General features: G+C 47.7%; 1 protein-coding gene and 1 long non-coding RNA gene across 5 annotated transcripts in view; one reads left to right on the top strand and one right to left on the bottom strand.

The window, feature by feature from the left end:
* KLHL29 (kelch like family member 29) overlaps window positions 1-14,779 on the bottom strand; it is a 301,122-nt gene extending 286,343 nt beyond the window's left edge. For all 4 annotated transcript variants that reach the window (XR_012379640.1, XM_073897039.1, XM_073897038.1 and 1 more), the window contains exon 1: window positions 14,267-14,779. The gene's annotated coding sequence lies outside the window, so the exon portion shown is untranslated. The remainder of the gene's footprint in view (window positions 1-14,266) is intronic.
* Window positions 14,780-15,016: 237 nt separating this feature from the next.
* The window catches only part of LOC141373555 (uncharacterized), a 37,841-nt gene continuing 25,891 nt past the window's right edge, over window positions 15,017-26,966 (top strand). Inside the window, exons 1-2 of the long non-coding RNA XR_012379639.1 lie at window positions 15,017-15,048; window positions 17,517-17,615. This is a non-coding gene — a long non-coding RNA (uncharacterized lncRNA). The remainder of the gene's footprint in view (window positions 15,049-17,516; window positions 17,616-26,966) is intronic.

The following is a 26,966-nucleotide window of genomic DNA, read 5'->3' as shown; positions in this document are numbered from 1 at the left end:
GGGTTTGTACTTTTGCACCCGGGAGAGCATGAAGCAGCATAGATTCACAGGAAAGGAGCCCTCATCCAGACCTGGTGCTCCTGCCCCTCCCTGCACCGCTCATGATACTCTTCCCTCGTTCTAGGGTCTGGGATTCTGGTTCCCGCTCTTCTCCTGACTGGCAAATCTTAGATGGCATTTCCCTTCTCTGCACTTCGCTTGTTCAAACTGTGCAATGTGCTCAGTACTGGTGTAGGCCCCTGGGGGAAAATAAACAAAGGTGAGGCCATAGATCCCCCAGGGGCACATGGTCAGCTGGGGCTCCTACGAAGCAGTCACATGGAGAGCCTCAGTCAGCTCATCCCCACGGGCAGGCGGCTTCTCCCGAGGAAGCCATACAGGACAGGCAGGTTCTGAACTGGGCAGTGAGACAGTCAAGATTTCTAGATTAGGAAGAGGGGGAGGGAACAGAGAGTGGCCTCGGCTGGGCCAGAGTGGCTCCTTGGAACCAGCTGATAGTCACTGTCAACACGGCATACTGGCTACTCCTGCAGCCACTTCGGGGCTCTGCTCTCTCCAAGAGCAGATCCTTCCTTCCATCCCAGCTCCCCTGTGCCAATCCATGGGCAGGCAGGACTCGCTATACCCTGATTTGCTGGGATGGGCTCCAGGCTCCACTCCACCATCCCCATGAGCATCACAGGGCTCGTCCACACCCAGCTGTGCTACCATCTCTCAGAGGTGAACTCCAGGCAATGTGTCCTCTCTATCCTATGCAAAGCCAAGCTGGGTCTTCTAAGCTTACCTCTCATGGGGGGGGGGTGCAGATCTGTTAGCTGGATGGGGTTTGTGAGCTTTTGGACTTGGGCTGGGGGCCAGGGATATACAGACTGAGGCTCCAGAATGGAGGGAGGGAGACCACAGTAAATACACTTGCCCTCGTAGGTCTTCCAAATTCTCCTTGCTCTGTGGGGCTTCCCGGTGACTGTCCCCTCCCCCTGTGTCTCCACAGCTCTCTACCAAAGAGCAACCAGTCATACTGTACCCCCACACTCCCCACTTGCATCGTCTGCATCTTGTGATGAGGCACTGCCCAGGAATGTGGGAATGAGGGAAACGACGAGACTGAGCTTTCACACAGATGACTTTTGTCTGAGTTCCTGGAAGGCAGGAATTTCCCTCCCACCCCTAATTTCCTATAAGCCGGTGACAGGCAGAACAGAGGGCAGTAAAGCTGTTATTAGTGTCATTATAGGGGGTAGCCAGGTTCCAAGAGATGAAGTAAGAGCCCACCATTTGTAGGAGGCCCTCCTAGGCTGCTGAGCCCTGATCGACCTGGCAGCGAAGGCCATGGCTCTACAGCAGGAGGCCTCACTACTTCATGACAGGAGATACTGCCCAGAACTCTGTAAAAAGGGGACATTGACCTCAGAGTCAGACTACAGATTCACTGGAGAATGGAGCACAATAGAGTGGGCAAAATTACTGTAAGGAGAGACTAGCTCACGCTTCGGTCTCAGACGAGAGGTGTTAACAAAGCTACCGAAAGAATACATTAACCAGGCCGGAGTCTCCAAACCAGGGAGGAAGGGGCCAAGCTGGGAACTGGCCACCCCAGTCCTGCCTGAGGAGAGTGCTCTGCCCCCTCCTGCCCCCACACTCTGTCCCCCAGGCATCGGGTCACTTCTGCAGGTGGCCCCCTGAGCTGGAGATGGTGCAGTCATAGCTCAGGGACACTGACCTTTAAGACCATCTACCAACCTCCTGTCCCCATTGCAGTCAGCAAGCAGCCTCTTGATATTTAGCCTCCCCTATGATGTGTCTTCAGGGGGAGAAATCTGTTGAGTGGCAATACATGGGCCGGGGTCCACTGGATAGCCTATTTCTAGTGTAAATCACCGAAATGCCATCAACTTGGAGACCGTTCAACTCTGGGTATGCTGCCAGTCAAGTGGGAAAATCCCAAGCATGGAGAACTTGTATGGGAGCCCCAACCTGTGTGGACACCCCCAACTGGCCAACTAACATCCTCATTTGCTGGTGGTGGGTGTCTCCAAACACAGTGCCACCCAATGTCCATCCCCAGGAGAATGGACACACAAACTGTGGTACCGCCATGGACTACCACTTACCAATAAAGAATGACCTAAAAGGGACACAAGTCAACATGGATAAATGGCACACAGGGTATGCTGAGTGAAACCAGCTGGGCACGAAAAGGATTACACACCGTGTATTTCTGTTTCTATGAAAGTCAACGGCAGGCAAGGCTAATCTCTGGTGACTCACATAAAAGGCAGTTGGAGAGCAGAAGGGAGATGGCCAGGAGAGGGGTACAGGGAACTTTCCGGGTGAAGGAAATGTTTTATATCTTGTTTTGAATGGTAGCTACACAGGAATATACAATTACCGAAACTCACAGAACTGAACATTTAAGATCTGTGGACTTTAGTTTATGGCCTCAACTATTATACCTCAAATAAAATAAATACAATGCCCACCACGGGGCTAGGCACACAGCAAGTGCTCAATAAGACCTGTTGAACTGTTAAAGTAAATGGTTCCCCCTGCCACCCCCAGCAAATTGTTTAAAGAATTTATTAGGAGAATCAGTTTGCAGTATGTTTTTTTATAAGTCTGTTTTTTTTATTGTGGTAAAAACGCATACAATTTACCGTTTTATTAAGTGTATGGTCCACCATCATTAAGTATATTCACGTTGCTGCGCAACCATCAACCACCATTCATCTCCAGAACTTTTTCATCTTCCCAAACTAAAAGTCTGTATCCATCGGACAGGAACTCTCCATTCCCCTCCCCTCACAGCCCCTGGCAGCCACCATCTTACTTTCTGTCTATAGGAGTCTGACTACTTTAGGTGCTTCATACATGTGGATTCATACAATATTTGTCTTTCTGTGACTGGCTTATTTCACCTTATTTCACTTAACATAATGTCTTCAAACTCATCCACGTTGTAGCGTGTGTCAGATTCTCCTTCCTTTTTAAGGCTGCATACTATTCTGATATATGTATAAACCACATTTTCTGTAACCGTTCATCTGTGGATGAGCACCTGGGTTGCTTCCATCTTTCAGCTATTGTGAATAATGCTGTTACAGACGTGCAGGTGTAAATATCTTGGTCTTTGTTTTCACTTCTTTTGGGTATATACCCATAAAAATTGCTGGATCATATGGTAATCGTATGTCTAATTTTTTGAGGCACTGCCATATGGTTTCCAGAACTGTTTTATCATTTTGTGTTCCCACCAGCAGTACATCAGGTTTCCAATTTCTCCACAACCTCACCAGCGACTGCTATTTTCTGCTTTAAAAATTTTTTTATAATACCCATCCTAATGGGTATGAAGTGGTATCTCATCATGATTTTGATTTGCATTTTCCTAATTATGAGTGATGTTGACCATCTTTTTCATGTGCTTATTTGGCTACTGGTCTGTCTTCTTTGGAGAAATGACTATCCAAGCCCTTTCACTTTTTTGGGGGGGCGGTGGAGAGAGGGAGAGAGAGATTCTTACGCAGGATCCATGCTCAGCACGGAGCCTGATGTGGGGCTTGATTTCAAGACCCCAAGATCATGATGCGAGCTGAAATCAAGAGTCAGATGCTTAACCAACTGAGCCACCCAGGCGTCCAGCACTTTGCCTGTTTTTCAATCAGGTTGTTTGTTGTCGAGTTGAAGGTAAATAAGATTTCGTGACAACTCTGAGAACCCAGTCTTGCCCTCCCCACCGTCACAAGCTCAGTCCCTAGGTGTCACTCTCACATCCCCTGTCCCCTGCCCCGCCTCCAGTGTGGTCACGGGGAGGAGCACAGAGTTAGGACAGGCGACTTGCCTCCTTCTGCTAGGACAGAGGAGACTATCCCTGGCCCAGATGTCTATTCCAGATATCAAAACATGTTTCTGAAGACCAGACATCCTGGGAGGCATACCTGGAATAAAAACAGCTGACAGTTACAGCCAGCTCTCAAACTGTGACGGGAGAGTTCACTGAGTGCCCCCCCCCGCCCCCGAGGGCCCTGCGGCCACCCCTAGGAGTCTGCGCCCACAAAGATGGCTTTTTGTGGTTTCTATAGAATCTAGGAGGGAAGGTTTAAATTTGTAGGTGAAAACCTGAGCAGGGTGGGAATGTCCTTCTCACTTGGGGATGTGAAGGAGACAGCATAGGGAGAGGCAGGGGTTGTCATCTAGAAACCCAGGGATGCAGCCCTTGCCACAGGATGATGGTTTGTGTTGTCTATTCCAACAAGGCACTATTCCGAGCTGCGTTCCTACTGGTCTCTCCATGGCTGTCTGCAACCTTCCCTTCATGTCTCAGTCACTGGTACCTTCCAGGTGAAGCATGGTTCCCGTGAAGATAATCTTTCTACTCGGGGGGGGGGGAGGGGGGAGGAGAAAGTTTAAATCTTAATGCCATTTGATTGTGGAGAAAGGCAGTTTCTCCACGTCTCATGAAGCAACCCAGGTGCTCCTTTTTTTTTTTTTTTGGCAACGTGTTGCCATAGATTGGTAGATTGAGATGCTTTTGCTCTTCCACTTGGCATACCTAAGCTTCAGCAAGAAGTATGTTCCACAGTTTGAATATTATTCAAGTTTTGATGATGAAAGCTGGCTGGAACAGCATGACCTGGATAGATTACAGCCCTCTATTTACGGTAGGCTCTTCGTTAGCAAGATCAGCCAGACCCACACACTGCACACGGCCTCCAGGTCTCAGCAGCCCAGCTTCCGAATGTGGTACTTACACTTCCCAAATTCGGTGGCCTTCACTTTGGGTTCAGAAACCCAGGATCAGAGCACGCTCATCTTATATTTCTTTACATCAACCAATTAAGCTAGTTCAATGGCAAAATAAACCGCCCGTATCTCAAGAAATCAAAATCGTGCAGAAATGCAACAAAATGGCCTCAAGAGAAGCGTGGGTATGAGCTCTCACTCGGCATCCGGGAGATGGACTTGGGATGCATGTAAACACTGAGCAGGTGCCCCTCATCACAGCCCACCCCAAATGGCAATCATGTTCTGGACAGGACAGACCTGGCAGCTTTCCCTGCTAAGGTGAGCACTGCCGGATTGGCCAGAATTCAGTCTGCTTGTTATCCTAAAGGTGGCAAAGTTGGCCTCACCGATGAGGGATCCTGGACAGGAGCTTTAGAAAATCACTGAGCAGGCTTTGGCAAGAAACCATATCTAGGCTTCTACACTGTACTCCCCACCCGTCTGTACTGAAGGACCAGGTTTTGGGGTCTTGTTGGTATCTCCAACCCTTAAAACCAAACTGTGGTCCTACCATGCATGACTAGACCACAGCTCACACCATATGGCACTCTCTGGGCAACTTACGTGAGAGTTTGACAAGGCCCAAACTGGTCTATACCTTGCTGGATAAGCCTAAGGATCATGCTCCTGGCTGTCAAGGCAATGTCAAAGGCAACAGAACTTTCTAAATGCTAACTTCCAATTTATCTTGTCACAGACTGGTAACAGTTCGTGGCTTGGCACCAGCCTGAGGACGAGGCCTGGAGTAGCACTGTTTTTAACTCCTCTACTGGCTTGGAGAGCCTGGTCAATGGCGGCAGGATCCAACTTATGTGGTTAGGCAGACTTGAATGGACATCCACAGCAGCATTCATGATCAGGTTATTCCCCCTTTGGTCTCAGAACTTCCCAGGAAATCCTTGGACCGGATCATTCATTGATCTTACTCTGCTTGCTTTCCATATGCTTCATGAGGAGCCACGGGCTTCTGAGCTAGACTGGGAGCTCTCCTGGTTGGGACCCTGTCTTGGGGTGTCCAACACTTGAGAACCCAATGTGGGCCAGGTCCAAGGCTAAAAGACAAAGATGGTCCTTGTCCTCAGGGAGACCATGATTCCCAAGATGAATCCAGAAATAGCCACTTGTTCACGTGATTTGGAGGAGAACCCAACCCACCCATATACACAGACAGCATTTGTGACATGCCTGGCCCTGTTCTTGGCACTTTGTAAACAGGAACTCATGTCCTTCTCAGATATTCACTCCTCACACTTTTAAGTCAGTGCCCCTTAAGAAGCCTCTGACCATGAAGAAAAGTGGTCAGTTAGACCTAAGCCTTCAAGATAACTAGGAATCAAGCATTTGCTCAGTTTACAAATGTTGATAACAGTATGTTGAAGTATGAAGGTATCTGAAATCATACGGGTAGGCCTCTGTTTCTTGGAGTTTATTTCAGGCCTTAAAATAAAATTAGCAGGACCCTCAGCTTATTATAGCAACTGTGGTAATCAGCGAGCAATGTGGCTAAATGTGTAATTACTGTGTTATTTTAATAAGCAATTTATATTCTGTATGAAAGGGGATATTGGCTCTCTCCCTTTTTTGTAGGTTGGCAGTTGTCTGGATGCTAGGCTTGTTCATCCCTTTAACCCATCCAGCACCCCGTTTGTCGATCTGACCTCTGGCAAATGCTTTGTCTCTCTAGAACTCATCTGCAAAGTGGGAATAATGCCATCCATGTCACTGGGTGAGCAACAAATGAGATGCCACACAAAAGGAGTGGTGCCTGCTCAGTGAACAGTTACTGAGTCTACACTCACTCAGAAGCTCCAGAAGCTGAGCACATATCATTAAAGTTCCTTGAGAGGCTAACTTCAGTTGCAGGGTTGATCCAAAAGCAAATGCTCAAAGCTGACAATGTGAAAAGAGAAGAGAAGGGAGAAAGGAAAGTTTATTTAAATCCTGGCTTCACCATTCCCCACCACCTCTTAGTGTAGCAAAATGTCCAGAAGGAAAACAGGGACAATGTGAAAAACCGTTAGGTCTCTAATTTGGCCTAAGCTTTTGACTAGGTTTTGCTTTTTTACAAGATAGAGTCCTCTTGTCTGTTCTTGCCTCTCTGCCTCACCCCTGACCCTGCTTCTGAGAGCTTTGCGGGCATGCTTGAAGAAAAAGAAAGCCTCATGACTGATTTTAACTTTAGGGTCAAAACCAGCCCCGGAGTAAGGAAGGGGGAGGTGGCAGGGCCAGACAAGCAGGCACGCAGGCAGGGCCTGCGCCAACCCGGTGCCCTCTGCAACCCAGCCCTTGCTTGGCACTTCCTGTGCGGCCACTTAGTTATAGGTCTGATTACAGGCACCGGTGACCATGCTTTTCTCGTGGTGACTCTCAAACTGGAGAAGTCCTCCTCCGCTGAACGAGGGCTGGAAGAGTTAAAACAGGGAGCAGACATCTCTTCGTGGTGTCTGCTGCAAACTCTATTCACCCCGTCTGCCCATCTCCCCCCCACAAAAAACTCATCTAAAGAATAAAAATAGGAATTCCTAGGTGTTTTATTTTCCTTTAAAACAATGCTTTTGTAAAACGCCACAAATTAAAAAATCTGGTGGGGACAACACCTTGCAAGTTAAGTGTGATACGAAGAATGGACTTCGTGTTGACTGGCAAAAGTGCCAAATAGATTCAAGTTATCACAGGAGTGAAGAAGCTCCAAGAAAATTAGTCTTCAAAGTCTCAAATCATAAATCCTAGAAGATTCCATTTAGATTAGTTAGAATTCATCAACAAGCATATTTTATAGATATGTGCCCAAATATAGCATCTAAAATTCCACACAATGAAAAACCATGAAGATATAACTACATAGCCACTGAACAAAAAGAAAATCCAAAAAGTAGTCTTTGATGTCTATTACCTGACACCTTCTCTGGGCATAAACTGATGCAGGAAAACATTTTCACTATGGAGTGTTGTGCCCAGCACTGTGCTAGGCACTGGGATTCAAAAGTGAACGAACTAGATCAGTCTGTAGTGCTTCTGGGTGGATCCTTAATTCTTCGTACATCATTTCTACTCTTCAATTTGCTCTTTATTTATTATGCTGTCTAACACAGGAACAGAAGCCATTAAAGCATCTAAAAGTTTTTCTCATTAGCCTTCCAGGACCAGAGGAAACGGAAACAGGTGGGCACATCTAAAAGTATAGTGAATGCTTTTCAGACCTGGTTAATGATTCTTATTTAAGCTCATATTCTCTCTAATAGAATTATTTTATTTAAAATGTTCATTAGCACAGACAATGCAGTCCCTGGCAAATAAAGGGCATTGTGAAGAAGTGCAAATGCAGGAAGACCCTGTCTAGAGTATCAGAAACACATCCACACACAGAGAGAAGACAAGACAAGACAGATGGACTGGTCGCTGATGGATGTGGATTCGAACAGCTGTACAATGTGGCTAGATTTGTGGTCTTGGGCTAGCTGATTACCTCTCTGAGCCTCATCTTCATTTGTAAAATGTGGATAATCCCTACCTTGCAGTGCTGATATGGGGATTAGAAATAATATATGTAAAGTACTAAAATATAGTGGGCAATCAAAACTGGAAGCTATTATTATCATATTATTGGCATTTGTTCCAGGTTTGATGATTGAATAATGGGTAAATTAGCTGACCTCTAAAATCCCTATCAACTCTAAAGTTATGATACTAAAAAATGGAATTAAAAGTTCATATATGAAATCCACTTAAAGATATTTTTAACTATTGTAATTGTGATGCAAATCTCTTATGCTTTTCAGAATAAGTACTGATAATGAGACTCGGAGAATATATATATATATACATATATACATATGTATATATATATATATATATACATACACACACAGTGGTGTACCATGGAAATATTTATGATCAAACTTAGCCGGATAGGTGTCTACAGTTTCTGAGACCTCCAGGGGCTGCTGCTGCAAAGGCTGTCATTACTCCTTCACCTAACCTCTCTCCTTTCTAGAACATTTCTCTAGGCCAGACACTGGGATGCATGTTTTACTGGGATAATATTGGCCACGATCATTCTCTCCATCTTCATAAAAGAGAACTGAATGAAGCTTTACTGGGATTAAGGATCTGTCCAAGGTCACGCAGCTAGTAGGCACCAGCGACTGGACTTCACCTCTGACACTAGGCCTTCGTCTTTACCCACTCTGCAATATTGCTGCAACTCAGACAAGCAGCCCTAAAAAGCAAAACACAATAGATTCGAGGGACTTGCCAGGAAATGTACACACAGGAAAGGAAGAACAAATGTTAGTCACATGCACTGTATTCTTTGTTTGACTGTGTTCTGTTGACTGCAATTTCGCCAAGTCTCCTAAACAGAATAATATATTAGTGTAAAAAGTGGCCGAATACTGCAATCCCTCCTCTGGGTGTGTATCCAAAAGACCTGAAAGCAGGATCTCGGAGATACTTGTATACCCATGTTCATACACATAAACTGGAGGATTCCACCGATGTGAAAGATCTAAAGCAGTCAAATTCACAGAAACAGAAAGTAGAATGGTGATTGCCAAGGGCTGGGGAAGGGGGAAATGGGCAGCTGATGTTTAATGGGAACAAGGTTTCAGTCTCACATGATAAAAATATGTTCTGGATATCCATGTACAATGATGTGGATATTAATACTACAGAACTATACACCTAAAATAGTAAAGATGATAAATTTTTATGTTTTTAAACCACAGTTTAAAAAGAAAGAAAAGTGGCAGATTATATGTTTGTGTGTGTGTGTGTGTGTGTGTATGTTTTTATATATATTTATGTATATGTGTGTATCCTTAAAAGAGTTAATGGTTTAAAAATTTCAAAACTCTAGGGGCACCTGGGTGGCTGAGCCGGTTAAACATCTGACTTTTGATTTCGGTTCAGGTCATAGTCTTAGCGTCTTGAGATCAAGCCCCATGTGGGGCTTGGTGCTCAGCGGGGAGTCTGCTTGAGATTCTCTCCCTCTGCCCCTGCCCCCCGCCCCCCCACTTGTGTGCGCTCTAAAATAAATCTTTAAAAAAATTTCAACACTCTATAAAATAATTATAAAGATTCATACCTGTAGGGCCAGTAGCAGCCTCTGAATGTCTGGGGATGACCTCTTGGCCCAAACCCGATCCCCTGCCCTAACAATGTTCACCTGTTCTGTTCTAGCTTCTGAATCATCATCTGCTGCCACCGTTAAGCATTTACAAACCACCTGAATTTCATGCAGATATCCTCTCTCAAGGGAAATGAGAAATCTTCCCCTTCCCACTCTAAAGGTGGAAATGCCCCAAGACAATTAAGTTCATTTCACGAATAGCTGTGTTGCTAATGATCAACTCGCCTCACCTTAATTTGCAGCTCCAATTTCCCTGTTTTCAAGTGATTTCTTTGAAGAAGGTATAGACTATGGCCTAGGGTGTTGGGCAAGTAAGCGTGTAGCTGTTTCAGGAAGACCCACAGAATCTGCTTTCAAAGTGCTCTTGATCTCTCATCATTTTTGATACAACAGGCAGATAAAGAATTCTGACTCATTTTTCCTTCTTAGCCAAAATTATTAAGACCATTTCTATGGTAAAATTTACTTCAGATGAAGTATTCTCCAGTGACTCTGTTACCCAATTCTTCTAGCATATTGGGAAATGACCCTCAATTTCCTGAGTAATAGCAAATGAGCCTCTTCTGCACAAACTACAAATATTCTTCCATTTTCTAAACATTTGGGTCTCCATGTGATTTAAGTGTTCACAAAGAGATTTCTTGTTCTCCAGTCATCCTACATGGTTCCTGCCTTGGTTTATCTTCACTTTCCACAACCCATCGCTGGATTTCTTAGTTATGGTGCTTCTTCCTCCCCCTACACTCATGCAGGCATTTAGTTGACCGATTATAGAATCACAAGGTTGGTTATAATTCCATTTCTCCATCCGACTTTGAACTTAAGTGTTCCAATTACTTTGCTTGATCCTAATAAGTCAGTAGCGTGCTAATGCTTGCCTTGATATTTCTGAAATATACAGGGTGTGATTAGCATGGGACTGCATCATTAGAAAGCAAAATGAAAGCGGGTGAGCAACATCATGACTCGCATTTAAGCAAAGCTGCCTGGTCAGTGAGCTTACAATGTTACAACGATCCTAGGGATACTATATGCTGTGACTAAACGTATATTGTATTTGGAAAATCCTCTGACACTTCAGAACCTTCTGTCTTTTGCTACGACTAGAAAAGATCCTAGAAAGATAAAACTAAAGGAAGGAAGGAAGGAAGGAAAGAAGAAAAGGAAAAAAGGAAAGAAGGAAAGAAGGGAGGAAGGGAGGAAGGAAGGAAGGAAAAATCTTTAGTCAATTCTGCTGGATTGCACTGACGTCCCTGGGCCATAAAGCAAGAAAGCTTTACGGTAAGCCTGCTGGAAGAAAAAAAAAATACTCATGCACACACACATTATCAAATGAGATGCTAAAGAACTACATTAGCATCAATGGTGTTATCTGAGTCTATTAAAAAAAATTTAACCCCTTTGTATCTGTGTGTAACCAGGAAAAGTGTAAACTTTTGGAAACTAGCAGGAAAAAAAAGGAAACACTTTAAACTGGGAATGATTTGCAGCCAAATCAATTGATAAATAAAAGAAAAAAAGAGACGGCACAACTGAAATTGATGCCAAAGATTTATAAGGTTGACTAAGTAAACAAAAATGGAATGGATCACCATGGAAATGCATGAATATTGAAATAGGCAAGATTTGAATAGACTAATGATATGCCTCACTTAGACTGACAGGTGTTGATAACAACTCTGACACTCAATCCACACCAACATCCACACTTCTAACATGTTTATTCCTAGAAAACGGGAGCTGATTTAAAGGTTCCTTTGGTAAGAGCTTATAAGAAAAATACATTTTCTAATCTTAAAGGGACTAACTCAATTCTCATCTACTTGAAAAACAAGAAAGGTTTTATCTATTTGCTTTCTGGATATGAGGAGCTGCAGTTAGCAGAAGTCATTCTCTTGGGCTCTACTAGTCTTTGTTCCAATAAACCTCCCACAAAACTGAATTTTCAGTCTGGCTTATCTCCCACACTGGGTACTTGAAGTATGACCACCACTCATTAGAAACATAATTAAAAAGACACAACACTAGATCCACCCCCACCCCCCAAGCACATACAGATGAAAACCAATAACCCTTAATCTATTTGTTACCATAGCTACCATAGGATTTTTTTTTTTTTTCCAGTAGAACTCTAGGTATTTCCTTTGGATTGTTGCTTGCAAATGAAAGTTGGAGACCTGTAAATTCCCGTTAACTGTGTAGAAATGGGGAGACTGAGCAGAAGAAAATGTTTTTCTTAATCATGGACCAATATGGTTTATAAGATGCTTGTACAGAGAAGTTATTAAAATTGGTTAAACGCATCAGCCCATAAGCCAATTTAAATGTCATTAAATTCATAGAGTTTAAGGACACATATGCTAGTAATTCCCTGATTTATAGCAGGATGATAAATCAAGAGCACTGAGAACAATGCATGGGACAGGGACTATATTCATCAGTGGCACACAGCTCCCTACCTGCATAAACACCTAGATGTGACTACTCGAATACATGCATACCAAGCAGCCCTTCAAGTATTCACCTGGCATTAGAGGGCAACAATTTTACCAAGCGCCAGGATGAACAATCTGTAAAATTGTCCCTTACCCCCCAAGAGTGAAAAAGTTAGCTCTATGCTTCCCCAATATAATTTTTTAAAACATCAGGAATGAAGTGGGCTAATTAAATCTGTCATTCACCCTACACCGAAATAATTCCCTAAATATGCTCTCCCAGGGCTGAGCTGGACATAAGACCATAGGCAAGGGGAGGAACTCTGTAGGGACCAGACAGATGACTTTCAAGAGACCGAAATTAGGGTAAATATAACTGTAACCAGGACAGATCTGTCACTGCAGGAGGAGTCCGAATCCCAGCGTAGCCCAGCGTAGCTCGGCTGATGAGAGGCTGAAGCCTGCATCAGTGGAACCTGACTGTCCCTGAACTGACGAAGTGGAAGTTTCGCGGGCGGCAGCAGCACGGCGTCCTCAACGGTCCGGTCCCTCCAGCGCCGAGGTCTCGCCTAATGCTACACAAATACCTGCGTCCACGATTCGCCCGGGGCGCGCCGCGGCGCAAGCACCGGAGGGCAGGAGGAGAGCGTTTGCAGAGCGGCAGGGATGGCAAAGGCGGCGGCTCCTTACCCATCAGCATCCCCAGGAACCCGCGGGAGGACCAGCCAACTGACCCTGTCTTCCGTTGGGTTTCAGAGCCCAGGAACAACAACTGGCTTCTCAGCTGGCGGACCCAGGCATCCGAGACTCGCGCTTTGCCCCTACCCCTCCTCCGTGACGGCTGGCCCCCCGCAGGCAGCGCGTCCCCGCCTTGTCCAGCTAACGGAGCCCCGATCTGCCCCGGGAGCTGCCTGGGACCTGCCCCGGCTCTTGGCTCCGCTCTCCCGGCCCCCCAGGCGAGCGCGCCCCTCCCTCGGGGCCGTGGGCCCCGGGCCGGCGCTGCCCAACGCCGGCCCCCGCGCCGCGACCGCAGAAAAACCTCGCGCTCTCGGCCCGCTCCAGGCCACGGAGACCCGGACGTGAGCCCTCTGCCACCCTGCAGCCCCGCCGGGGTCGGGGCGCGCGTCCACACTTCCACATTGCAGAGCTCGGGGTCCACACTATCCTACACATAAACAACCTCTCCCCACCCAACACCACATCCTCGTCCCTTCACCATCCCCATGGGCTCTCCTCTCCGCACCCCCAAACACGCTGGCACCCAAAAGGTGTTAAGGGAAGGGGGGGGTCACAACCAGGTCTGTGCGGGTTCCCTCCTCATGACTTACACGCTCCTCTACCTCGAAAGTTACTTGGCATTGAGTGAAGAGACTCAGTCCCCAAATGCGGGGTCTGAGGACAGGAAGGGGCAAAACCCCAACCCCTCTTCCCGCTGCACAGAGGCGCGCGCCTCCCCAAAGGGCAGGGCGCGCGGCCGCCCCCGGGGGCCAGCCCTTCGGTGCCTCCTCCTGGCCCCCAGTCCGGCGCGGGCCCTGGGCCGCTCCGCGGAGGTGGCCTGGAAAGGAACGCGCACTGCCGGGCCCAGCCAGGGGGTGCCGGGGCCGGGGCCACACTCGCCTCCAGCATCCCCGACCATCGCGACATTGGCTCCGGGCAGCCCCAGTGCATACACACCCGGGGGCAGGAAGTTTTTCCCCCCTTTTCCCCCCTGGAGTAGCGCAGGCGCAAGGGCTCCTGCATGCAGCCTTGCGAGTCCAGACGCGGGAGGCTCCCACCGCCGCCGCCGCGGCCGCCGCGGGAGCCGAGCCCAGCGTTCCGGGTTCTCGGGCCCCGCTCCCAAGCCCGGCCCGGCCCCGCGCAGCCGCCAGGACCCGGGGTCCCCGGCGCCGCATCCTTGGCGCCCCAGCCTGGCTCTTACCTCTGGCTGCGCCGCTCCGGCCCCGGCCCGACGCCCAGAGAGCCGGGGGTCGCGGGTGGGCGCTGGAGGGCTGATGGATAGGGGACGGCGCCGGCGGGTAGCGGTAGCTGGGGCCGCTCCGGTCCTGGCCGGGAGAAACGGATCCAGGTCCACCTCCTCGCGTTCCTGCTCTCCGCCTTCTCCCCCCTTTCCTTCTCCTCCTCCTCCTCCGCCGCCGCCTCCCGGCAGCCCAGGGAGGATGCCCGGGAGAGGGAAGTCAGTCCTTCTGCCTGTCAGCCTGTGCGGCTACGCGCGGCGCGGCTCTCACCGAGGCGGCGGCGGCGGCGGCGGCTCCGGCAGCATCGCCCCCGCCCTCTCCCCGCAGCCGCGGCGGCCGCGGGGCTGGGGCTGCTCCGGGCTCGGGCTCCGGGCGGGGGCTGCGCTCAGGCGCGGCAGCCGCCGGGGCTGCGGGCGGGCGCTGCGGAGCCGGGGCCGGGGCTGGAGCTGCAGCTAGATCCGCGGCGGCGGGGACGGCGGCGGCGGCGCGGGGGCTGGCGCGGCCGCGGCGCGGGGACCATGCTCCCTTCTGGCTCGCTCCGCTCCGGGTACCGTCTTCTTTAGCTGCGAGGGAGGCGGGATTCGGCGCGCAGCCAGGGGCGGGCGGAGCCAATCACTGGCGCCCGAGTGGGCGGGGGTGGAGGGTGGGGGAGGCGGGGCGCCCCCGGCAGGGCACCCGGAGCTGCTCCCCGGACCCGAGGGATACCCCGCAGCGGCGCGCCCGGCCCGGGCCGAAGTACCGGCGGGTATGTCCGTCCGTCCGTCCGTCCGTCCGCCGCCCCCGTCCCCCCCCCCCCCTCCCGCGGCGGCTCCCGGCTCGCCGGACTCGGCGGCCGCGCCCGGTGGATGCGCGGCGCGTGGCCCCGGCTGCTCGGCCCCGGCCTCCCGGCCTCGCCTGCCCAGGGTTGGCGGACGCGGCCGAGGGAGCTCCCCGGCTGCTCTCAACACCTGAGGAAACTGGCAGGAAAGTTTGAGCACGAAAAGTCCAATCGTCTTTCAGCTTCCGCCCTCCCTAGGACACTCCAGCCACGGAAAGAAGGAATTGTTCAAATCTCTGAAGAACCGCGACTAGCCCGCCCATCCTGTCCAGCGACCCTCTCGTCTGTCCAGACTCGACTCTCCCCATTGCACGAGGACTTTCCTGTTTACACTGACCCACTGGAATCCACCCGACCTCTCTGTTTAGTCAGCCCCTACTCAGGCCACACCAGCCTTGCATGTCTACACTGACACCCCCCCCCCCACATACACACATGCCACCACGATCTACACTGACTTTCTTAGCCCCTTCACCTCTCTGTCTACACTTGCTGTCCACACAGACCCTAACGTCAACCCTAATAGGAAAGGGTTTGGCTGGAGGCCCGTGGCAACCCCCAGTGCGGGATTTTCCATTATGCCAGAACATTCCATTTCAGCACCAGTCTTCCCTGGTAACTCGCCAGCTCTGTTTTTTATTCCCTGACCTCTCCTTCCTCCCCTACCTCCCCCTCGTCTGGTTTTGAATTTCAGAGGAAATATAGCCCCTACTCCCAGCCTGAAGGTAAGGGCTTGTGGGTTTCAACCTCCCCCCTCACCCGCGCACCCTCCGCTCCCCCTGACGGAGCTGCAGAGGCCTGAGGCCTGAGTAGCAATTGGGGAGGGCGTGTGGTAAAGTAGGGAGCTGCTGGCTCTTTGGCTGGAACTGGGAGGAGCGGGCCTGGAGCGGGCTCTGCCGGCCCGCCCTCATCCTCTGGGGGCGCCGGGCAGCGGGAGCCCTCTGTCCGCAAATCCCCTGCGCTCGCTTCACTCCTGTGATGTCTGAATCCAGGCCTCTGCTCTCCTTGGCTGTAAACTCAGTGCAGGGATTGTGTCTTCTTTAATATCTTGTAGGAAGCAGAGTACAGTGTGGCGGCTGATAAATAATAAATAATAATAATCTACTGAGGGTAGCAGGAGGACTGTCAGTGACAGGGAATGAGGACACCAGGGAAATGGCACATTGGTGTAAGAGTAACTGCATTTCCTGGAAAAAGAAAAAAAATGGAATAAAGTTTTGGTGTGTGAAGCCTGGGGACAGGGGAGGGGACAGGGCAAAGCACTGCTGGTAGGACTCCCCCCTGGATGAGGGGGTCAGCTGGGAAAAGTGGTGTGTCTTTTAGAGAGAGTGACAGAGGGGTGTAGTGGGGGACTAGGGGAAGGAGAGCTCCGCAAGGGTCCTCAACAAACCTGAAGGAGAAGATGTGGCCTGAATGCTAAGTTGTTAAAATGGTGTATAAACAGTGATTGAAGAGTGCTGTGATAGGAAAGCGGAGAAAAGGGGATTACTTGGGATTTTTTAAAAGGTAGGTAACAGGTAACAACAGGTAACACCTCAGGCAACGCAAGGCCAAGAGAAAGAGAGTAGAGGCGCAAGGTGAGTCCGTGTTCATTCGTGTTGTAGGAAGCCACCCTCTGAAATGATCCGCATGGACCCCCCACGTGTGAACATGTGGGAATCCACTGGGCTACGTTCTGCAGCAGCACCATACCCGACAGTGTACCTGTGGGCATCATGGAAGTGTAGCTAAGGTTTGCACGGTCTAGGATCGGTTAAGTTCTGGCAATTTGAGGCACTCATAATGTCTTCGAGATCATTTTGAGTGATCCTCAAATGAAAGAAGGAAAAACACACTCCACAAATCCTTCCTCAGTGGCATCTCTAGGTGAAGGTATGAGGATTCTCCCGGTTTCCCTGCTGGCCTTATCAGAGGGGAGAAGCCTTGTTGTAGCCCCATCTACACAGAAGAAGACCACCTTTGGCCTCTGTGTGAGGGTGCCACTCCCAGAGTGTTACGGTTCCTCCAGGGTTCAAACTAGATAGCAGCTCGCTGGGGGCGGGGTCCCGCCTTGGCTTGTCAGTAGAATGGGAAAAGCTGTGCGAATTAGAATCACAGAGGGCTTGTCTACCCTCCCTCCAGGCCACCCTTCTTTCATCCCCAGAGCCTGAATGCAAATGAGGATTTCCACAGTCTGAAGCCCAGATCTTCCTCTGCAGTGGGGCTCTGCCCTGCTGGGAGCTGTTGGGAGTTGGACATAGCTGCCTATGAAGGATCTGCTCTGGCCTAGACGTGAGCTCCATTTCATCTGGAGCACTGTTGTTCGTGTCATCTGCCCCAGTTCCCCCAAGGGTCTTGGCGACATATGCTGGATCTGCTTTGTGTTGTGTAAGGGAACTCCTCTCTTTTCTCCACAGATCTTGCTGGTGTTTGCGATATGTTCTGGGTTATGCCATGCCCTGCTTGCTCTGTGGCATATGGAATATGTTCCATGGTTGGCAAGGATCTCTCGCATGGTAAGTGGGATTTGTTGGATATTGCACGTGGGAACTTCTGTCCTGATCCCAAATTTCTCCATAAAGCACAGGATCTGCCCTGTGGAATGTGCTTTAAAAGGCAGCCCTCTCTGTCCTGACAGAGATGCCCCAAGCTAAGCTCTGGGATCAGGACGAATGTGAAGGAGTGGACTGGCGGTGCACAGGGAAGTAGACTGGAATGTTCTAGAGCATTCATTCCCCTGTTATTTGTGCAATAGACTGGGGCTTTGTACTCGAAAGGCCGCTACTGTGCCCTAGAGAGGCACAAGAGGACTACCTGGAGTGCCCACTGTGGCTGAGATGGACCTCTCTCCTTATTTACATTTATAATGATAGCCACAGCAACACGTTCGTTTACTCAGTGGCTACTACATCGCAAGCATTGCCTCAAGTATTCTACCCATGAAATCTTGTTAGTCATCACAACCTGTGGAATTAGTGCGACCAATCCCAAAAGTCGGGTCACAGGAGAGGGTAGGTGATCTCCTGAAATCACATATCCAGGAAATGGCCAAGCTGGAATTGGAGGCTGGTTGGCTCCTCAACACATGAATGCAATTTCTTTTGCCATTAGCCTGGTGATTTTCCCTTCAAATAGACACAGTGGATGCTGATTTTGCCTTTATCAGCAGCTGGTCCTGGACTCAGAACTGGAAATCAGTCTTGACATACAGGGAACTGATGTTGAAGAGGGCAAAACATCTCTTTGATTACTGACTGCGCAGGTCACTTACAAGAGTGGACGCCTCATCAGAAACCCTCAGGTGTGAGACGACATCTGTTTCTAGGAGTGTAGTGGGTGTAAACAGAATAAGAGCCGGCCTCTCTGCTGGTTTGGGTTTTGTATCTGCTGTTTTGTTTTTCTAACACGATTCTCCACTAAAACCCCCATTTAACATCAAAAGCATCAAAAAAAGATCCTAGGCAAGTCATCACCCCAGTGGTTAATCAATCCAGAAAAATATATTTAGCACCTACTGTGTGTCCAGCATTTCAACCCCATGGTGTTGATTAAAGCAGGAAGCAAGAAGTCACAGCTGCTGAATTTTCACTGTAGCCACCCTGCTCTTTGATGCATCACAAAGGCACATGCTCATCACTCAATCAGCCATTTGCTGAGGACCTCCTGCCTCTGGGTGCAGCTCTGTGCTGGGTGCTCCAGAATACAGGGAAGGTATAAGGTAGTTTGTTTGGCAAAAGGGGTCAAGGCAGCCAAACAACAATACTTGGTTCTGGTTCTTGATAGAGGTTAAAGGTAACAGTGGTTGTTACCAAGAAACATAACTTAGTGCTCAGTTGCGGGGGAAAGACTCTAAGTGTTGTATGGTCCAGGGGATGATTTGGAAGAACTGGGCTGGTCAGGATGGCTTCCTGGAGGAGGCCAGTTTCAGATTGGACCTGAGGAATGAGGAGGTTTTTATGGGAGGCTGAGGAGCCCAGATTGGCCAGAGCAGAAGGCAGGGACCAGGAGGGCAGAGGAGGTAGGATCCCCAGACTGGGGGACTCACGGTATGATAGTTTCTGAAACATGACTTGTTGTTAGCAATCATTTCCTTTGGGTGGAAATGAAAGTGTGTTTTCCTTCTCTGCCCAAATCAATGGATGATTAGAGTCTAAGATTCAGAATAAAACCAGTGGTCTCTCTCTCTCTCTCTCTCTCTCTTTTCATTCTCAATGGCAGGAATTCAGCACCTTTTTTTAGTACCACTTTTTTTGCAGGTGGCAGAAGTACTAATTAGACAGAGCCACTAACAATTTTCCTGGGTGGTTCTGACTCCCAAACTGACAGGAAACCCTGTTTGGGTGTTTTAGAGAGATCACATTCTACTCTTCCCATTGATAAAGGGATTCTTCAAACACAGTGGTCAAAGAAATGGATTTAATAGTTGCTCCATACATATGTATTGGGTGGTGAATTGTTCACTTTACTTTTTCCATATTTAAGAAGGGACCAATGTTTCTCCCATGAGAGAGTACAAAAAGAAAACCTAAATGATTGGTAGGATAGGTTGTAAGGAGCATTTATTTTATTTGAGTATTAGAGCTTCTTTCACTCACTGAAGCAGGTTCACTAAAGGGAAAATTCAGGAGACTTTTGAGTGAAGGTAGAATCCTGATAGTTCTTTGCGTACACATATTTTTGAGCTGTTTTTGAGAATAAAGAGGTAAAGGGCCTGCCTGCTCCCTGTTTGACTACAGAATCTGCTGGTGCCACTGTCTTTTATCTCCCTCTGAGTTTTCAGTAGAACTTAGGACCAGGACCATGTCATTAGTGTGGTCACTTTGAAGCTCTGAATTGGGCCAGAGGCAGGACATTGACCATCCAGGGCAGGTGACTGCCCTGCTTTGACTGTCTCCAGGATGGAGACCCTCATGCTCTCTGCCCTCTGCCAGGACTCAGGCTGCCCGAGAGGGTGTCATGGTCCACATGGGCTGTGGGGGAGCACAGCTGGAGGCAGAGGGACCACAGTGCTAAGCCTTTGGCAGCAAAACCCATTTTCATCAGCTAATTAATGAACATGGTCAGGTCCAGAGCTCTGTCTGAGGAGTTGCTGTTTATCTCCATATCCCCAAAGCTGAGGCTGCCTGTCATGTTCGCAAGCAAAAGGCAGCCCTTTCTCCAGGGGACAAATTCACTATTCTCCCCAAAGACAGAGGTGTCGGGAACGAAGCTCCACACGCTCTTGGAGTCTGAGATATTTGAAGTACCTAATGGTTTCAGCTACTTTGGGATATGTGACTGCATGTTTCATCTTTGTGCTTATCCCTACTAGAATTTGTGAAGCTGCATACTCTTCCTGTGAAGTGGATCTGGGAGGAGGAATTTGTGAGGTCATGCCCAGTGGAAACATGATTGTCAACACATTGGCCCCAGAGGCTCTGTCCTCAGGGAACCAGAGGCAACAGGGCCTGAACTCAGGGTACCTATTGCATATTTACTAAGGGCCTTAAATATAGCCCAAAGTCTGTGATAAAAATCACCATCTGGTCCAGGTGCATCTTGCTGTAAGAAAATATGATATTTGAAAATTCAAAATGATATAACAGAAGAACTTGCCAGTTTGCATTACAAAAAGGATGCATGGGCTTCCCTAAGTGAAGCTTTTCCCTTTGATATTTAATGTGTGGCTGATTTATTAGAAATTCTGTTCATATCCAACTGGTCAGAAACACATTCATTTATTTTTATTTATTTAAGACTTGTCATCTGCTTACTTTTAAGAGGTCTTGAGCAACTTACAGGTTAAAACATGGGGCAAAAGGAGACATTTAGGAAGGAAATAGAACAGACAGAACCCAAAGGGAGGAGGTGGGGTTAGAGGCATCAAGCATACAAGATGAATGGGTTCTACAGTTAGTCTCTCTAAGGGAAAAAAGGGCACATGAGTTAGGTTACCTGACTGTATAAAGGAAGGCACATTTGTATCAGGTAATAAAAGATGTTTTGAATAGAAACTACTTAAAAATCAGAGACTGTTATAAATTGAAGAATGTAGTATTGTTGAGATAAAAGATTTCTCCTCTAGACTTTGGAGACAAACGTGGAAAAGTGTAACACTACAGGCCTGTTATGTTAACATTTTTCACTACTTCTAAACCTTTGAAAAATATTTACCTGACGATTTCATTAAAAAAACATTTCAATCCTTTATAGATTTACTTATTGCCAATTCAGGAAAAGGGCTGCCAATCAGACATGTTTTCTTTAGGTGGCTGTGAATTTTCCTAGAAAGCAACTAGTATCTTCTGGCTAACGTCTAAACCCTTGATAATGTCATTGTAGCTTTAGGTCAATTTCAAAATTAGCCAGAGAGTTCTGGCTAAATGTAAAATTTCACTAAAAAGAGCTAGAACTTAAACATTAGAAGAAATGGGTTAGGGAAACCTAGGAGGGCTTGGAGAGAGTCAGAACAATATCTGGGACCTGACATATTTTCATACCAGTCTGCAGACTCATCCTATTGAACTGAACTTAGGGTTTTAAAAGGGTTGCAGATATGACCTCACCCTGATAATCAAGGCTCTTTTTCCTGGGAATCAAGAGCGACATGTGGTTGTAGATGTGTATGTGTTCAAAAGCAACAGAAATGTTAGTTGGGATGACAGTCTATAAAATAATGACATACTGCTGATGAACATATCAACAATATCTGGTATTAGCTTAGCACTCACTGTGTACCAGACGCTGTTCTAAGCCATTAACTTTCCTTTTAAAATTGCTTTTTATATTCCTAACAACAAAGGATGTAAAAATTGGTGAATCCTGAGTCTAAAAATTTTAATGCAGATGCATAGAGAGGGGGGCAGGTGCTCTGTCCTCAGGGTGGAATCTGACACAACCTATGGCTAGATGGCAGATATAGCTGGCTCATTCTGGACACACATCTCAAAACCAGAATCGAAGTTGGATGTTGTGTGGTGCCTTTTTGCTACCTAATCATATACCAGGTACCTGGCCCTGGTAAGCTCTGGACATCCCCAGCTGATGGTTGTACCTCTCCTGCCAGTGAGGTCTGACCTAAAGGAGACCAGAAACTCAATTAGAATGAGAGAGAGAAGCCCAAGTGTGTTAGTTAGCTATGGAAATACAAATTTCCCCCAAACTGAGCAGCTTAAACAACATCCATTATCTTGCCCAGTGTCTGAGGGTTAGGAATCCAGGAGCTTTATAACTGGGTGGTTCTGGCTCAGGATTTCTCATGAGGTGCAGGGAGACATCATCTGGGGCTACAGTTATCTGCTAAGGCTGGAGGATTTGCTTCCAAGCTCACTCGCATGGCTGTTGGCTGGGGGCCTCAGCTCCTGGCCATGTGGATCTCTTTATAGGGCCCCCTCAAGATATGGCAGCCAGTTTCTCCTTGAATAGCAAGTGATGTGTGTGAGCGAGTGAGAGTGAGAGAGAGCATGAGAGAGCACCAGGCAGAAACTGCAATGTCCTTTTTTTTTTTTTCTCGGATGAACAGTCTAGACCAACAGTTTAATGTGAGAAGGGACCAAGGCTGTGAGTACTAGGAGGTAGGATCACTGGGAGCCATCTTGGAGGCTGACTACCACAGCAATCATCTCAGCTTCCGTGATTTGCCGAGAGGGGATGAGGGGGCACGGTAGGATGCATTTTACTGGATTTCAGGAATTCAGGCTTCTGAAGGTCTCCACAAAGTCAGAGGATATGACATGAGACCCCAAAAGGGAAGATGGCTCAAGAACTCTTATTGATAGAATTCTTAATGTATAATTGCCAGTGTTCTTGAAGAAAAATGGTAAGGTGAGAGGTGTTGATGAAAGCAGAGTGGCTATTGGAAAGCTCACCTTGCTGGCAAAGGAGGCGGGGGGGGGGGGGCTCCGTGTAGTAGAGTCATGCAGACCTAATTAAATCTAATGACTGAGGACAGCAAAATTGTATGGATAACAAAAAAAGCTTTTTTTTTTTTTTTGTAAAGATTTCATTTATTTGACAGAGAGACAGTGAGAGAGGGAATATAATCAGGGGGAAGTAGGAGAGGGAGAAGCAGGCTTCCCACGGAACAGGGAGCCCGATGTGGGGCTCGATCCCAGGACCCTGGGATCATGACCTGAGCCGAAGGCAGATGCTCAATGACTGAACCACCCAGGCGCCCCCCCCAAAAAGCTTTTCTTATTTGACATGAGCAGAAAATCAAGAAAGGACCTGACTGGTGATGGTGGGAAGTTGTCTAATACTAAAAATTTCTGTAAAGCAAACTCTTACTGAGTCTATGTACCAGGCAAAGTGCCAGGTGCTGAGGGTACCAAGATAATTAAGAAAAGGTCGCTGCCTTCAAGGATCTCCCAGTCTAACAGGAAGACACACATACATAGAAACAAATGCCATTCAGCAGGATCAGTACCATAACGAGATTCAGCGCAGGTAGAGCAGGGACATTAGAAGAGATACTGCCAGTGCTATTTGGGGGCAGGCGGGTCAGGGAAGGCTGTACAGAAGAGGTTACACTTGACCTGAGTCCTGAAGGATGAGCAGGATTTTGCCAAATGAACAATAGGAGGAAGGGCAGGAGAAAAAGAATTGCCAAGCACAGAGGTGTGGGAGCAGGGCAGGCTGAGGAAGCTGCTGGTGCTTCATAAAATTAGAGAAGGGTGGAGAGTGCAGATGGGGTTAGAGAGGCTCTACACTGTGGGTGCATGGGGCAGTGTTGCTCTAAGTGGGGTCCTACATCAGGATCAGTTGGGAGGCTTGTGAAAATGCAGACACCCCCCTCCTCCCGCCCCAGCCCAATCCTACCTTACCCATTTTCTCTTCTTCCTGGGCTAGACTACATTTCCCAGCTTCATCTGCAGTCAGACTGTATTTCTCAGCCTCCTTTGCAGTTGGACTACATTTCCCAGCCTCCTTTGCATTTAGATTCTATTTCTCAGTCTTTACAGTTAAGTGCACTTATGTCAATGGAATATGAATGGAAGTAACATGTGCCGTTTCCAGACCTGACTCATTAAGATGTACCCTGAATGTTCTCCATTACCTTGTCCTTTTCTCCATGTTGATGCAGGTGAGCACAGAGACCTTGGCAGCCACATGTTGAGAATGGCAGAGCAATAACATTGAGGAAGCCCTGGGTCTCTGCATTATTGTTTAGAGGGGGCCACCCACTGATCTGAAACACCAATATTTGAGTTTCGAGAGAATAAGAAACAAAAGTCTATCATTTCTGAGCAGTTGTAAATTTGGGGGTTTGTTTGTTTTTGTACCTAGTGTTACCCTTACTAATACGGCAATTGACTTGGCTTCTGAGAGAGGAATTCTTTGGAGAATCTGCCCTTTTAACAAGTACCCCAGAGAAGTTTGAGAGTCACTGCTGTAGGGCAAAGAGGAACCTACCACTCATGAGTAGCAGACCAAGTAACATGATGTTATTTGCATTTTAGAATGGCAGTGAGAAAGCAGAATTTTACCTCCTTTTTCTTTGCCAAGGCAAGCAATCTACTGATGAAAAAGAAAAAGAAAACTGTGGTAAGAGAAAATTGAAGTTCAAGATGAGTAAAGAGATTATAACAAGCACCAACCTGCTGTAAATGAGCTCAAGTCTCTTGGCCAGGACAAATTACACTCCAGGGAGTAGAGAACTCACCACCGACGCTGTAGAGTCTCTGCTGATAATCTTTAAGAAACGTGGAGACTGGGAGAGAAAATGGAACGCTTGAGATAGGAAAATGTAGCTTATCTTAATGGGGAGAGAGAATGATTCTACAAATTCCAAAAGTGGGCTATCCTATCCACCTCTTTCAGTTGATTATTTAAAGTTGATTTGTGAGCATGTGAAAAATGGGGAATTCTCTAGAAGCCCGTGTGGCTTCTTTAAGAGCAAGTCACAACAAGGTAACTATATTTCCAGTTTTGTGATAGGCTTGCTAGATTATCATGTCAGGGAATTGTGTTAGTTATGGTAGAAGCAAAGCATACCTCAGCTCAGTATTTGTCATGGAATCTCATGAGAAATCTGTGCACAAGACAAAGTAATTGTAACTTCAGCCTGGTATGTGTAGTAGGTGAATTTAAAATTATACTATGGCCATACCCGAAGATGCTGATCTCTGTCAGTGCGAAAGTAAATTTCTAGTGAAAGGCTGCAGTCGTGGTTCCGTCTGATATTTTTACTAGTGATGCAGACATAGATAACTTAGTGAATACTTAACCAGTCTTTAGATGACATGTAGGGAATATATTTGGCCCGACAAGGCCCAAAAAATAGGCTCGAGTACCAAGATAGGAGATGAACCATACCAATGGTAGGATTGAGCATGTGGGTTCAAACAGCCCTGCACAAGTTCGGGGCTAAAAGATGCAGTAGCTGCAGTTTGAGAGAAAGGTACAGGAACGTGGCACCAAGCAGCACAGCCCAGAATGGACTCAGGCTTTAGCTTTGAGGCCTGTGGGCTTAGCTGAGGCCTGTCTGTGGTTATCTGAAGGGTGTCAGGAGCAGAGGGGCCCAGGCAGATTTCATAGGGGTCTGATGCGCAGATTTCAGGTTCATGAAAGAATGAACTCCCTGCAGCCATCTCAGAGCGGCCCCAAGGGATGGGCTGCTTCGGAGGAAGGGGCGCCTGTCGATGGACATGACCGAATGGGGAGAGAAAGTCCCTCAGTGGGACATCATGGGAGGGATGAAAGGTGTTTTGCCACAGAAAAATCATGAAGTCCCTCCACATATTAATAACTACTATTACCAGCTGTCTTTGAGAACTTAAAATGTGCCAGGCCCAGTGCTAAGTGGGCTCAAAAGCCCTGTGTTAGGTCCCTTTTGCTGCCGTAACAAATTACTACAAAATTAGAGGCTTAAAACAATACAAATGTATTCTCTCTCAGTTCTGGAGGTCAGAAGTCCAGAATCAAGTTGTCTGTTGGGCTGTGTTCCTTCTGGAGGCTCTAGGGGAGGATCCTTTCTCTTGCCTTTGTTGGCTTCAGGAGCCCATCTGGCTTGCTTGGCTTTTGGCCCCTTCCTGCATCTTTAAAGTCAGTGTAGCATCTGCAAATCTCTGTCTACCCTTCTATCTATCTTTCTCTCTGCTTCTGGTAACATATCTCTTCTGATCATGATCCTCTTACCTCCCTTCTCTGAAGGACTCTTGTGGTTACATTATATTGGGCTCGCCCAGATAATCTAGATTCAAATCCCCATCTCTGGGTCCTTAGCTTGATCACATCTGTAGAGTTCCTTTTGCCATGTAAGCTACCATATTAATGGGTTTGGGGGAATGGGACAATGACATCTTGTGTGTGGGGGGCTATTATTCTGCCGACTACAAGCCCTTTGTATATGGTCTCATTTAATTTGTTTCCTCACTATCTTGATAGTTTGGGCATTATTTCCACTTAACAGATGGAGAATCAGAACTGCGGGAAGGCTGAGTGATACACCATGCCAGGGTAAAACAGGGCAGCGGAGATTCGAACTAGGGGCTGACTCTAGAAGCTGGGATTTTAACCACTCTGATGCTGTACTGTACGTAGTATTATTCTTAGAGCCCATAATTCTCAACACTAATAATCACTTTTCTCTAATGGTGTTAATTTAGTGGTGACATTATTGCAGCTTGTTTTTCCAAAATGTCACAGAAGTCAGACATTTCCAGCTAGTATGAAATGTAACTAGCCTCTCTTGCTTTCCCTTCAGCATCCCCAGCTCACAGCAATTCCCCCTCCTGGATTTTGTCACCTTGGGCTTTCTCAGCTACAGGAGTTTGGAACAGTGTTATTTTCTGAATTCAGATCTGACAATCTTTGTCGACTAAAGGTTACACAGCTGCAAAAGTTTGTTTTTAACCCAAAGTAACAGCGTTGTCAGGGAGAGTGTAAAG

The sequence above is a fragment of the Callorhinus ursinus genome, unplaced genomic scaffold (genome assembly GCF_003265705.2).
Source record: "Callorhinus ursinus isolate GAN/ISIS: 27379988/994484 unplaced genomic scaffold, GSC_fseal_2.0 scaffold10, whole genome shotgun sequence".
NCBI classification, from domain to species: domain Eukaryota; kingdom Metazoa; phylum Chordata; class Mammalia; order Carnivora; family Otariidae; genus Callorhinus; species Callorhinus ursinus.
The sequence above is the reverse complement of the archived record's forward strand: the minus strand, read 5'-3'. Positions and strand labels throughout refer to the sequence as shown.